Source organism: Leptonychotes weddellii, chromosome 12 (genome assembly GCF_054177405.1).
Source record: "Leptonychotes weddellii isolate Sample4059 chromosome 12, ASM5417740v2, whole genome shotgun sequence".
NCBI classification, from domain to species: Eukaryota; Metazoa; Chordata; class Mammalia; order Carnivora; family Phocidae; genus Leptonychotes; species Leptonychotes weddellii.
The window spans coordinates 14,387,445-14,402,679 of NC_138380.1; positions in this window are offsets into that span (position 1 = coordinate 14,387,445).

A 15,235-nucleotide genomic window follows, 5' to 3' on the forward strand; every position below is an offset into this window, starting at 1 on the left:
ACTTTGAAAATTAAAAAAAAACAAAACAAAAACTGGAGTCCACAGAAATTAAACTAGGAATAGAATTCAAGCCTCATGATTCTCCCAGTATCTGCATTATGTTGACTCCAGTGGTTTCCAACACTTTCATGGACACAGACCACTGTTAACAACACTGGAACATAGTTAATGCTAAATTAATGTGAATTAATTTGTTTGCTTTACTGTACTTTTTCTGCTAATGTTCATCTAAAGCTATCAGATCTATGGCTATATCCATATCAGAGGACATAGTTTATGCTGATAATCAAGTCTTTGAGAGGAAAGGTGAGGTGAAAGACTGAGAAACTATCAGTAGGAAAATAGCTTCCAGCCACTTTCTCACTTCATAAAGAAGCAGCTGTGTCTGCAGTCACTCCATAATATGGTATTTCAGCCTCAATGACCCCTGATTTGAGAACTCTGCTTCAGGTCTTGATGGACTTTTAAGGAGCTGCAGTCCCAAGCTTTCAAGGCACTTGAACTTATTTGTTTTCTTTCTCTCTTCCTTCCTTCCTTCCTTCCTTCCTTCCTTCCTTCCTTCCTTCCTTCCCTGCTTCCTTCCCCCTTACTCCTCTCTTTCTCTCTTTCCCTTCCTACATTCCTCTCTTCCTTCTTTTTATAAAAAGCCACTCACTCAATGATTTGGAGGAGTTTTTGGCTCCTAATGAAGAGCTACCTTAGGTTCTTGGGGAAGATAGTGCACACTAATCATTTGTGAGTTTCTAAACCCCAGGTATGCCGGTCTGATAAGCCTCTGGCCATGGGGTCAAGGAATCACAAAACGTGAGGTTAGAAAAGCTACTAAAAATTATTCTGTACTGTAGGTTCTTAAGATACATCTTTGAGGTTAAGAAAACCCAACTGTTTATGACATATTTTATCCAGTTTACAATAAACTTAAGATAGTTGACCAGTAATATCCTAGTTATTCAACACTTCACTATTCAGGTTCCTGTGGTTGCAAATGCACAGCAGATCAAAAGTTGCGGTGGCATAGAACCATTAGCTTTTGAACACATCACTAGCAAAATTAGTCTCTACTTAGCCTTTCATTCCTGATGCTAGCATCTACCCTCAACTGTTGAACCAACATCTTATCGGGCAGTCTCTCACTGATTTTTTGAATGCTGTAATATCTTAACGATACATCATAATACAAGGAAAATAAATTATAAAAATAAATCACAAACCTTTTAAAAGATATAGAACAATGGCAGTGTAGTTTCTGGAAGTGAGAATAATTGAATTGCAAAGAATAAGGGGGAATCTTGGAAAATTGATGAAAGCTTTACAAATTATTGTAAATATAATCATGCTTCAGATTTAAAATGTGAAATAAGGCATATTATATTGTGGTATAATTTGCTGGAAAAACAGAAACAAAATGTAAAAAATAAATTACCATTTGATGTATTCTTTGGGTTAATAATTAGTGTGTATTTTTAATTATAACCTAAATTTATTAAATAATATGAATATTTTCATTTTATTCTTCAATATAACAATCCCCATTTACTATGAAATGTTGGTCACTTATCTAAAGAGGTATTTTCCAGGTTCTAATTATGCTCAGATAATGAGGCCCTCCTGTACTTATTAATTGTATTATATGCATTATTCAGCTTCTGATACAAAGGACAGAAAGAGATGACCATTTATTGAATGTCTTTTACATTCCATGATCTGCTCTGAGTACACATTACACTCATTTTTTCATTATTAATCCTCGTTACAACCTTCTGGAGTAAGTATCTACCAGTAATCCCATTTTATAAATGAGAAAAACCAAGGTTTAGGATTTAAGTAGCTTGTATAAATTCAGATAGGTACTGTGTGAAAGAAAAGGAATTATGATCATAAGTTGTTTATCGATGGGGTTCAAGGAGTCATTAAATAACACACCACCTTACTGTTTAAGTTCCAAGCCAATTGAGACATTAAAAATAAATAAATACAAATAAAGCAGGACAAAGCAAATGGGAGCCCAAAATATTGCTTTTATTAATGATAAATGTGATATTGGAAATGTGGTTCATATGGATGGACTAGTGGGCTTGCTGTTATGGCTTCTAGACGGACACAGCCCACAGGATGGCATTGCATGTTGTTTCCTCAAGTCTTCCTACCCTGGAAGTGGAAAAGAACTATGAATTGGAACAATTGGGGTCTAGAAAATTCATCAGCAAGAGATATATGATTGGCTGGTTGGGAAAAATAATCTTCTTTAGCATAACTTCCTCCTTTAATAACATGTGGCCACACACACATCTTTTGTGCCACTGTTAGAGATAAAATATTTGGCTGAATGAGGCATTAGTATCACTTATTGGGAGTCTATCTTAGGCTCTAAGTGTTTTCTTATTCTAAACATTATGACAGAAAAAGTGCTTGAAACATGAACCAGTTATCAGCAGATCCTGCTAAGGAGTTCTGAGTTTATATGGTGAGATCAACAAAGAACTCTAAAGAGACTGAAATAGAAAATGAAAAGTCTAAGGAAAAGAACAGAACTGCTTACAGACTGTTTGCACAGGCAGAAGTAAGTAACCTGATGGAGATGAAGAGGAAAAGAACTATTTTCCCACGCAACAGCTTTTTATTAAGCCTGTGGTAATTAAAACAGGAAATTAAAATGTTGCTAAAACTTAGTACAGATAAAGGAGCTGAAATCCAGCATTAGAAAAACAAACCAAAACATATCAACAAAAACCCAGGTTAAGTGCAGGTAACAGTGTTTGGTCTTCAGGGGAAGAGATCATGTGATTACAGTTTATTCATCATACCGAGGGGAAAAAGTCTGCCTGTGTCGTGGAAGAGTTGGTGCAGATGTCTGCCTTCTGCAAACTCCATCTCTGCTGCCTGCCCCCCATTATGGAGGCTGAAAAAAATCGTATCTCCAACTTACTCAATCTTTCTTCCAAGAAAGGTCACATCTGACCCTGTCATGGCTAATAGTATGCAAGGAAGGGTCTTCTGGCGGCCTTGGAAGGATTTATTTTTTTCCCCACATGAAGGAGATACTCAAGGAGAGACCCTCTGCTGAGCACCACTCCTGAGATGTAGTCATCTTGTGAGACACGAGATGCAGGACAAGAGCGTGGCAGAGACACCAAATGGGCTCTGAAATCTTGGAGACACTGAACCATTGCCAACAACCACAGATTTCCAGAAGTCTTGTTATGTGAGACATTGCTAGGCAGGTTTTCTGTTATCTGAAGCTGAAAGCATTCCTAACTATTCCTAAAAATGGAGGCCACACTTTAGGACAGAAATGTATCTTCTCGTCTGAATTCCATCATGATTTTTCTCTAACAGTTTAGTTTCAAAAGGTAAATAACCATAACGATTCATTTCCCACAGATCAAAATGTTATGTAATGTGGCAAAAAGATAATGAAAAGTCTGGGAAGATGATGACCAAAGAAGGTCCGAGTACATTCTAGGTCAGACCTGGCTCAGACGCCGACTTGACCACCTCAAGCTGTGTGATTTTATCTGAAAAATAAGGATAATGAGTCATTTACCTCATGGGGTTGTTGTGAGAATTACATGTGATCTTTGTAAATTGCTTACCTCAGCGCTTGGAAGATGAAGAAGATTATGGCCTGTTATTACATACTCCTGAATTTGCAAAATATATGTTCAACTTTATAGTCATCTCCTTGGTATCAACTTGTACTTTTCCAGTTTTTCAGGAAAACTTTGTTCTGTATTTACTTCTTAAATATACTCATTCTTCCTTTTTGATAAAATTCCCATTGGTGCCAAGTTTCTCCTGAGTAGTCAGGAGACTGACTTTAGATATTATGCACAAATCAACCACTGCATTCTTCTTACCAACCTCTCCCTGACTCATCTGAGTAGGATGGGACCAAAATTAGTGTCATATAAGGGAAGTTTGGAGAACAAGGTGCAAGATGGCTACGTAAAAGGAACTGGAGACACCCAGCCCTACACACATAAAAGCAATACCCAAGAAATGTCAATGAGCTGGGGTAGGGGAATGGAGCAGAAATTAGGGTGGCTCTGATCCTCTCACTTGTGTACACAGAGAGCCAAAACAAAAGAAAACAACAATATGACGAGAAAGAAGACTCACAAACATACAACACAAAGCAAAGTAAGAAGCAAGTAGGATTTAAGACATTGAAATTATAGGGCAATAGCAAAAATCTGGTTACAAATGTACTAAATATTCATGAGAATAATTGTTTAAATGGATAAGAGCAGGGCACTCAGGGAGGAGGAATTGGGGTGGAAAACAAGGCTTAGTTAAGCTACCAAATTTGTCCCTTATATAGCAGATAACCAGGTTTTTGTTTAAACAAAGACACAACTTCCTATTTCTCTAATCACTTCGATATAAGGAACCTCCAAAATATGGTTACTTCCAAGTGGGAGCAAAATGAAAGAATTAGTCATGAGCAAAGTTTCTCCTTTTCACTTCAGAAATGGAAGCATTGAAAATTAAACACCCCCTTTTAATGGGCAAACTCTAGTTTGGGAAGATTTTTATTCCAGGGTTGAGAGCTTCTTACGAACTGATTTAGAGAGGCATTCTAAATGGACTAATCAAAGTGAGTGGCCCAGAGGCTTAGATCATGCTTTGAAAATACATAAAAAGTGAATTTAAAACTGTCAATTTGTGCCGTGGTATAGGTATATAGTTCTTTTAAATCTTGCTTAAGTAATGCACTCTCCACTTGAATCTCACGTAAACCTCCAAACAGAGCATTTCTGAGAGTGGACTTATTTCTAGTTGCCCAGTCCTGTTCCCTGTCTCAAAGTTTGGCATAACCATCCACAGAGCTCGAATCCTAGGGGTTATTTCTGATCATTTTTTTCCTTTTGCCATCCAGAGCCAGTCATCTACTGATTCTTGTCCATTATTTGCTTTCTATCTTTAATTTTTTTTTTTTTATTTATTTGAGAGAGAGAGAGAAACAGCATGGGAGGGGATAGGGTCAGAGGGAGAAGCAAGCTCCCCGCTGAGCAGGGAGCCTGATGTGGGACTCGATCCCGGGACTCCGGGATCATGACCTGAGCCGAAGGCAGTCGCTTAACCAACTGAGCCACCCAGGCGCCCTATTTGCTTTCTAATCTGCTGTCCCTCCATCATCATTGCTGGCTTACTTATTCAACCACCATGATTTCCCAGTTGCAGTATCTTAACCCATATCCCCACTGCATCTTCACTCCCCCTCATCCAGGCAGCCAGAACCAGACCTTTAAAATGGAAATCCAATATATGGTGCTTCTTAGCTCACAATATACCAAGGAATGCCTAAAACAATACAATAAACTCTAACTTCCATATGAATGTTGGCAAGGTTATCCACAGACCTGACCCAAGCTCATCTCATCAGACATGTTTGCTATAGTCTCTTTCTAAGCATGCTATGTATTTAAAAAATGGCAAATCTATATATAATAGTCAGTTGCTGTGTCTCAGTTTTGATTTCTCTCTAACAAACAAGAAATAGAAAGGGATATCTATCTATATAAGTATCTATACATTGGCTTCTCCCTTCAACCCAACCTTTTATTTTCTTGTCTGGATTTCCACCGGAATTTCTACTGGTGTCAATCAAAAATGTCAATCCATTAAACACAACAGGATGAGTCAGCAAGGTAACGCGAGGGCTAGGAATTTAACTTCTTACAGCAATTACTATTTGTTTACAGTTTGAAAGAATGCAAAATCTGGAAATTACATGCCAGAATACATTATGACAGGATTTGGAAATGAGAAGGAGGTGGTGATTAAGTGAGGTAGTCGCAATTATTCAAATTTTCAATAATCTACGCCTCCCTTTGCATACAAGATATGTATTATATTCAACCTAATTCTTGGAAAGTAAGGGTTTTTTTCTACACTATAGAAAATGAAAATGAAGCAGTGACCAGTTGTGAATGCTCTGGTTTCAAGAGAAGACCTCAACACACACTGGATGTGAATGAATGCCGTGAGGCAACTACTCAGAAAGCAGCTGATTGGGGCACTCGAGTCCCACTAAATAATTCAGAATCCCTAATGGAAATCAGATCCAATGTTTCCCCAGTGGAAGCACAGCCCTTCTTGGTTACCCGATATCCGGCGAGTTACTCAAGAGCTTTGGAAAACAACAATACGGTAAAAGGTAAAAAATATTTTAATGGCATTCATATTCTCCTGGGTACTTTCTTGGCACGAAGTTCCCAGCTTCCTGACAGCTGCTGCCATTGTGAAGAGACAGGGAGAGTGAGAGAAAGAAATCAATATTTAAATCTGAAACAGCCAGAAAGTTCCATGAAGGGCGCCGGCATTAACTGGTTTGTGTATGTGTTTGGCCTTTCAAAAGCCCCCAGTCTTAAGAGGAGAGAAGGTATTCTAAGTAAACAACTCATTAAGAATCACACAGCAACACATTTAATTTAAGGAAGAATATTCATGTGAGACTTTGTCTAGAAATTTCAATAATAGCATCAACTGTTGCATAAAGTAATGTCTCTCTCTCTCTCTCTCTCGCGCTCTCTCAAAACAGGAAGAGAATATTGATTTCCCAGCCTTGGCCACCAGCCCCACCCCTTCTCACTATAAGCATTAAGATGAATGAGTCGGTGTCTCTAAAAGCACAAAATAATCTTCAAGAGAGTACCACTTTATAAATAAAAAAAGCTTTATTATTATTGGGTAGAAATGTTAGAGAGAAAGTTGGAGCTCTTATCAAAGGCTGTTGGTGCCCCGACATTTGCTGTCAGCTCTGAAAAGGTGGCTGTGAAATTCATTGTATCCAATCCTGGTTGGCTTTGGGCCCAGCATACAGTGGGATTTCTGGCCAATGGCCCCGTATAGCGAGGACGACTGGCGCCCGGCCCAGGGATTAGAGAGCTTTCATTTCTTTGTCTCATTGATATTAGTCACAGAATCTCCCTTTTCATGCACAACCCAAGCCCGTGTGGGGGTCCAGGGCGGGGGAGGGCAGAAGCAGAAATGACTGCGGACTCGGGGCTCTGGTACCCCTCGGAGTAAGAAGAAAATTTCCATTTCCAACTCAGCAATCCAACATCTGTATCTATTTCGTTATGCACATTTAGCAGGAAATGGATAGTCTGGTGTGTCCTTGAAAGGAAAATTGCTTTATAGACATAAGATACTATGGGTTAACCTTGGCCAAACAAGGTATTCAGTATCTTTAGGCTTCTTTTGCTTTCTCCCTCTCGAATGAACTAATGACTTCTGAAATTTCATCTCAAGGAGCAGCAATTTTCATAAACAGAACTTGCGGGCACATTTCCTTCCATTCTAGACACGTGTGTTCGTGTGTACCTGCGTGTATTGCTTTCCTTTCCGTTCCTTCTTTGCGTGTGTGTGCATAATCGTGTACTTGTCCAAGGGTAGGTGGTGGATGCTTGGCAGAATCCATCTGTACTAATAGGTCCTAGAGCCACATTCTACTTGAATCTCAGAAAATGTTCTGCTGAGTTCCACAGAGTAAACTTTGGTCTCAAATAATATTCATCTTGTCTTAAATATTCATATGCAATAGAAACTGAAAGTCATTTCCAAAATAAAACTAGGACTATGAATTGCTAAATAGCAACTGATCTTAAAATAAACCACAGAGCCCCAACATATCATAACAAAATGACTCAGGCTCACATCTCTTTGCCTGATTCCCCTAAAAAAAAAAAAAACCCTTTTGATACAAGAAAGGAAGTGTTAAAGTCTTAAGGAAGGTCTAAATGGGGTGCATGTGCATAAGCTTTTCATTATATTACAGAACTGTCATTAGTGAGAAATTAATCTCAGATACGAAATATGTATATTTTCTCGAACCAGTTGAGTGGCAGAGGGAGTCAGTGAAGGGTGGGGAGAGAAGACATATAAATGTCTTTGTGAAAAGCTGTCACCCTCCTCTCTCCTTGTTATTGGATTAAACTTCTGTTTCCCCAACTATAAAGTAGTAATAATGGTATCCATCCTTATAGGGTTCCTGATGTGTACTCAGTGAGAAAATACATGTGGAAGACTTCGTGAAACTTACATTATTCAAAGGGGGTGAAGTTGCGTATCACTTGGGGATGGCACTGTTTAAGAGGGGAAATTAAAAGAAAGATGAATTTTGTTCCTGTGAATACATGTTAGGGCTTCCAAACTCCAAAAATTGTAATAAAATGTCTAATCCCACACCCAGAATGGCAGGAAGCTTGAAGATTCCTGATCCTACTATATTTTAGAGATAAGAAAATCAAGATCGAGAGCCATCCGTGATTTATCCGAAGTCTGAAACTAATCAGCAGCAGCTGGAGGGCATCTCACTCTTCACTTTAACCCCATATTCTTGTAACTGCATTCCTTACAAAGGACAACTCGCTGGGTTTTGCTGTTGTTGATAAATGAACTATGAACTCTGAGAGAGGTGGTGATGGTGATGGGGCAGCTCCGTGTGGCTGTGTCATTCTGGAAGGCTTCATGCTACAGGAGGCACTTGACGGAAGGGTAGGGTGTTAGTGAATGCAGAGCAGGGAAGACCTTATCTTACAGAACAGAGCAAGAGCCAGTGAGGCGTCATGCCGCACAGTGTACACAGAGAGCACTGGGGACAGCTACCCGGCTACAGTAGACATAATTCATTGGAGACAATAAGAAATTAAGTGCATTATTAAAGGCCAAATTTCAGAGGATGCCCTTCAAATAAATTTTACCGGACGCTATCAGAGCTTAGGCTCTGGAATGAGAGATTGATGAGATGACAAGTTCTTCGTAGATTTTCTTTCACTGAGGCTGCCTCCGTGCTTTATGACATCACTCTTCATAAATACTACCCAAACCATGTCCATCTGTTTTAGAAGCCCCCATGTCTCTGTCCTGTCCACCACAAAGGCAAATTCCAGATCTGCCACACGTGAACCTCACTTCAGCTCAGGTTTGCTCCCAGACCTAGCCCCTTGCTTCAGCCAAAGGGGTCTACGAATCATACCCATTATTCTTGCTGGACGTCGTGGGCTTCACACGCTGAAATAATTGCTGTCTCTGACTCCACCAGCCACACTTCTTTAAACCCATTCTTCAAAACCCAAATATACATCCTTCCATTTCTGTTTTTTTTTTTTTCTTTTCCTAACCTTTGATGTGGATCCTTTTTCCTCTAAACTGAGAAAAACCACCTATTACTAAAACTCCTATATTTTTATCAGTGATGCTGTATGTGTAAGTTCTTTGAGGACAGGGGACACATCTTCACACGTGGCACTGTGTTTGTGTGTCCCTAGCTGCCCTGTGTGAGCGGGTCCTGAGGCAGAATCTCAGAGGGTTGCCTGGTCAGGCCTCAACGCACCGCAGACATCCTTTTGGGTTAACTATCAACTGAGTATCTATTAATAACAGCAGTATGGAATCATACAGTATGTGCTCAGAAGTGTCTGGCTTGTTTTGCTCAGTGTAATGTTTTTGCAGTTAATCCATGTTGTTGTATGTATCAACATTTATTCTTTTATTTCTGAATAATATTCATTGAATGGATCAACCAGATTTTATTAACAAATTCATCAACTGACAGATTTCCAATTTGGGTCAACTATAAATAAGGTTGTGATGGACATTTATGTGTACACTTTTGTGTGGGACACATGTATGTATTTAACTGGAGTAAATAGCCAACAGGGAAAAGTCTCCATCAGATGGTAGATGTATGTTTAATTATGAGAAGCTGCCAAACTGTTTTTCATAGTGGTTGTACCATTTTATATTCCCACCAACACTTGGGATTGTCGGTCTTTTTAATTTTAGCTCTTTCAGTAGGTATGTGGTGGTATCTCCTTGGGGTTTTAGTTTGCATTTCCTTGATAAGGAAAAGGATGCGAAGCATTTTTTCTTATTGGGATTTGTGGATTTTCTTCTGTGAAGTGTCTGTGGAGACCATTTCTTAAATTGGGTTGATTGACTTCTGATTATTCAGTTACATGAAATCTTTAATTTCCTAGATCATAATCTTTGTCAAACATGTAGTTGAGAATATTTATTTGCATTCTCAGGATTGCCTTATTATTGTTTTTAGTGGTAGCATTCAAAGAACAAAATTTTATTTTTATAAAATTCAGTTTATCAATGTTTTAATAACAATTTACATGTTTTTCATATTTTATCTAAGAAACCTTTGCCTACTCCAAGGTAACAAAGATTTTCTCCTATTATTTTCCCGAGAAATTTTATAGCATTTGCTTTTGCAATTAGGGCCACAATCCATTTTGAGTTTATTTTTCTCTGCAGTGTCAAAATTTACTTTTTTCCCATGATTATTCAGTTCTCTGGGGACCATTTGGAATGACAATCCTTTCCTCGTGAAATATGTTTGAGTTTATTTGTAAATTGATGGTTTTGTTCTCCATTGATCTAAAAGTCTATCTTGATGCCAGTATTGCACAATAATCTTATTTTTGCTTTCTGGGACTTGATATCAAGCCGTATGAATCCTCCAACTGTGTTCTTTATTTTAAGAATGTTTTGCCTCCTTGAGATCCTTTGCACTGCCATAGAAATTTTGGCACCAGTGTATAAATTTCTATTAGAAAATCTATTGGCATGTGGCTCGGATTACACCGAATCTGTAGATAAATATGGATTGAATTTACATCTTAGCAGTGTTAAAATTTCAGATTGATGAACATAATGAATCTCTCCCACTTATTTCCACCGCTTCCATCAGATATGTCTGGTGCTTTTCAGTGTCTAAGTCTTGGACATGTTTTCTTAAACTTATCTCACTACTTATTCATGCTTTCAAGATACATTTTTTATTTTTCCAATGATTAATTGCTAGCATATAGACATAAAATTGAGTTTTATAATTTGAACTTGTATCTAGCTAAGGGCACTTAGTTCTAGAAGCTTCTCCATAAAGTACAATTTTCTACATATATACACTCATGCCACATGGGAATAAAAATTGTACCTCTTTCCATTATTTTTATTTCTTTTTTCTGGCCTTATTTTACTGGCTAAGATCTCCAGTACAATATCCAATAAAAGTTATAGCAATGGTGATTTTTGCCCCATTCCTAATCTTTGATGGAAAGCATTCACTTTCACGTAAGTATTCACCGTAGCTGGGCGCTTTCTGCAAGAATAAGGTCTGATCAGAACAAGGATGTTCAGTTATATTCTTAAGTTGCTGAGAATTTTTATCATGAATGGGTGTTGAATGTTTTCAAATGCCTTTTCCTCTATATGCAAACGTATTCTTTTTGTTCCTCTAATTAGTCTGCTAATATAGTGAATTATGCTATATGATTTTCACATGGAAAACCAAACTTGCTTTCCAGGGATAAACACCCAATGTGATATACAGCCATATTCTTTTACACATTACTGGCACTGATTTGATGATATGTGTTAATGGCTTTTGCATTTATTCTCCTGAGGGATATTGGTCTGCAGATTTAGTTTTCTTGTAACTCTTGCGCTCAAACTCTTTTGGGTATTTCAGGCCTGATTTGCTGGGTAAGTGTGGAGGCGGCTCAAGGCCTGCTCCTCAGCTTTGCCAGTTGAGAACGTTGTTATTTTGACAGCTCTTGATGAGAGAGACAAGATTGAGGGGCTTAAGTCAAGCTACTGAGACTCATAGCAGCTTGACTGATAAAAGTGTAAATTTATAAAATTTATAGGCATTGTTGGTTGCTTCCCAAATCTAGTCTACCTCTTCCTTTTGCTGGCATGGTCTGTGTGGCCACATGACTGGGGAGGCTGGATCTATTCTCCACTGGGGTTTGGGCCTAATTTATTTTTCTTTTTAAAATTTTTTATTTAAATTCAATTTAGTTAACATATAGTGTATTAGTTTCAGGGGTAGAATTTAGTGATTCATCAGTTACATATAACACCCAGTGCTCATTACATCCAGTGTGCTCCTTAATGCCCATCACCCCATGGCCCCATCCCCCCCACCCACCTGGGCCTTATTTACTTTAAGCCAAATATGCCTGATGCTCCTCAAAACCATCCTGAAAAGTCTTGGTTGACAAACGGAAGATGCAGTCAAAAGGTGGAAACACCTGGGTCCTTGAAGACTTTGAAATACTGACTTTACCAACCTGTCTTGTTTGAGATAAAGTCCCAAAATACTTAAGCCATTTTAGTTGAGTTTTGTGTTTTTTTAATTTAAAAAAAAGCACAAGCATTACAAAGATTATCTAATAGAGAAGTACATTTTGTAATCTAGTTACAGTGATCAAAACAATAAAGTTTTATTTTATGACCTTTGGAATATTTCAGAGAGAGGAAGAGAAGTATATTAATGGGACTTCTATCAAACTCTGTGAGCCTGATGGCTTGTCCTTTTGCATTCTAGGGATATTGCAGCGCTCAGAATGATAACCAAGAATCTAAACATCCTGACAAGTAGGCAATCCGAGAGACACACGACAAACTTTTCATCCAGTTCCTTCACATCTTTTCACTCCATGCTGCTCACACTTCTTGTATTTGTCACTGCAAAATCAGTGGCCTCATTTTCAGAACACCCCTAGGACATGTTATAATTTCTGTGGTTTCAGATTGTCTTGCATGGGTCATATTTTCACCTGTAGCCCTCATGAAGGGGCTCATTAATTACACCTAGAGAGGCTGGTCCCTGGCAGGGAGGGCGAGCATTAGTAAGCTGAAGCAACCACTGCGGCATGTCTGGGGGCCAGAGAAAAGTGCGAAAGAGTGTTTGCAGTTAGTTATTTTTCACCAAGAAACAGGGAGAAGAAGTTCAGACAGTGGATTACTATAGTAGCCTCTTATCTGGGACCTCTGTTTCTGTCCTTGCCCACCTGTGGTCTATTCAACACAGAGGGACCATAGTAAATCAGTCAGATATTGTCACTCTCAAAGGCTTCCCACCTCTTCAGAGCAAAAGTGGAATTCCTTACATTAGACAAAGGCTGTGCATGATCTGACCTGGATGCTTATCTCCACTCACTGAGCTCCTGCCACAGTGGCCTCCTTCCTGGTCCTCTAACACGTGGGGCAAGTTCAGGCCTCAGGACCTTTGCACAGACCCCTTTGCCTGGTGAGTCTCCTCCCAAATATTTACTTGGCCAACTCCCTCCCTCAATTCTTTTAAGTTTTCACTCAAATTTCACCCCAGGGAGCTTTTCCTCTCCCAAATTGGCAATTTTATCTTCCTTCATTGCCTTCCCCCTCCCCCCATGGCACTCCTCACATCTTTTAAAAATTTAATTAATTAGCTAATTAAACTTGTCTATTTATGTAAACAAAAATTTAAGCTCTAGCACAGTAGGGATTTTCATCTGTTTTTGCTCATGGCTCTATTCACTCAAAAACTTGAGTCTTCAAAGGATATTGGCTAAATGAACAGAATGAGTTGAAATCTTGAATCAGCAGGCTCATGATGAGGCAGCAGGATGAAGGTTGGATTTGGAGTGAACACTTTGGAGTGCGGTTGAACATATCTTCCACTTGAACTTTGGTGTAAATGCTGGGTTGAAGTAAATTATGTCTAATCTCAACCTCAGAGATTGCTATTCCTTAAAAAAGATTCTAATCTTCCATTATATTTTAAAAGAACGATAGTTAATAATTTAGTCAGGGTTTCTTAATTTCAGCACTATCAACATTTTGGGACAAATAACTCTTTGTTGTGGGGGCTGTTCTGTGTATCGTAGGGTGATCAGCAGCATCCCCGGTCTCTCCTTACGCGAGGTGTGCTGGTGGCAAGCCCCTCCCCTGAGCTGTCACAACCAAAAATGTCTCCAGACATTGGTGAATGTCACCTGGAGGGCAACACTCTCCTGGTTGAGAACCACTGATATCAGTAATTTTCATATATTCCTATTTGAATAAGGGGTTATATTTTTGATATAAGATTGTAATGGAGTGGAAGTCATGGGGATATCATGCTTACTTTCTTAACCCTGTAGTCTAAGCACATAATGACCGGTAGCAACATTTACATTTGTAAATGTTAAGATAAAGTTTAGGAAGAAATAGAAAATGGATAACCCCTTGTTTAAAGGCCTAGAAACTCTACCCTTCAGGAGTGATAGTGAATGTTGAGAAGTCTCTTTCAGAAAAGAGCTTTGGCAAAATAAAAATAATGAAGAACAATGTGCATTCCTCCCTAATTTATACAGATGAAATCACACTAAAACAAATATGGCTTCATCACTGGGAAAATGGAATCACAAGGGGGAAAGAAGTCACATAAAGTCTGTGAGTAGAGGGGACACAGCTCCTTATTCATTTATTTCTGCTTTAGGATGATATGTGGTGTGTGTATGAAGAGTTTGGGTATAGGGATAGATGGGAGGTTTGTAAGTGAATTTCTGATGCCTCCCCTTTTGAAAAAAAAAATGGTTGACTGATTAAAAGGTCTACTTGTAGAGACACCTCTTGGACCCTAGTGGGCACCTTCCTGGGACATTTGTCCAGGTAGCTGTCAACGTAAGAGCCCCCAAATCTCTGAGAACTACTTGCCACAAAACAGTGCTTCTAATTTGGGGGGTTGAGTATGGTTCTCAGCAAATGTAAATTTTCAGAGTTATTTAAGGCACTTAATATTTACCAAACTGAATTGAAGGGATGTGACCTCAGAACTGTGGAAAATGGAAGTTTATTTTGCAACCATTTGCGGGAGGATGCCATCGAATGATAAATTGGAAGGAAGTAAAAGGAAGACGCAGCAGGCAAGAACTGATGAGTAGCAGAAAATCTCAAAACTCACTTTTTGAAATGTTTGGGGAAATTTGTTTTATACTTCCCAATTATTTTATGCGATACTTTTATCTCATCTGTATCAGAAACATCTATAGGTTATCCAAACAACCCTAGCTGTATTACCTTAGCATTGTTTCTCAAGCCAACATAATGGAAATCCAGAAAGCCAAGCAGCCCAGCCTCTGAGTTTCACTAAGACCAGAGTTTGAGCTACATTGATTAAGCCTCTAAACCCTTGGGTGTCAAAGGCATGTCACTAAGTAGGTCACTCCAGGCACCAAGGAAGCCAAGAAAGGAAAGAGCCCCCTAAAGGAAAGTGGCATTTAATTGGGAACCTCCAGACATCTGTCACTCTTGGTGACAAGCGCAAGAAAGGACTTCACACATTTGTGACGCGCAGGTGGGACGGGACTGACAGCTGGAGGAACTGGAGCTGGGTGCAGGGGAGGGTGTGTGCGCGTGGGGAGAAATGAGAGGCTGCTTTTGAAGACTGGGCTCTTTCATCCCGAATATC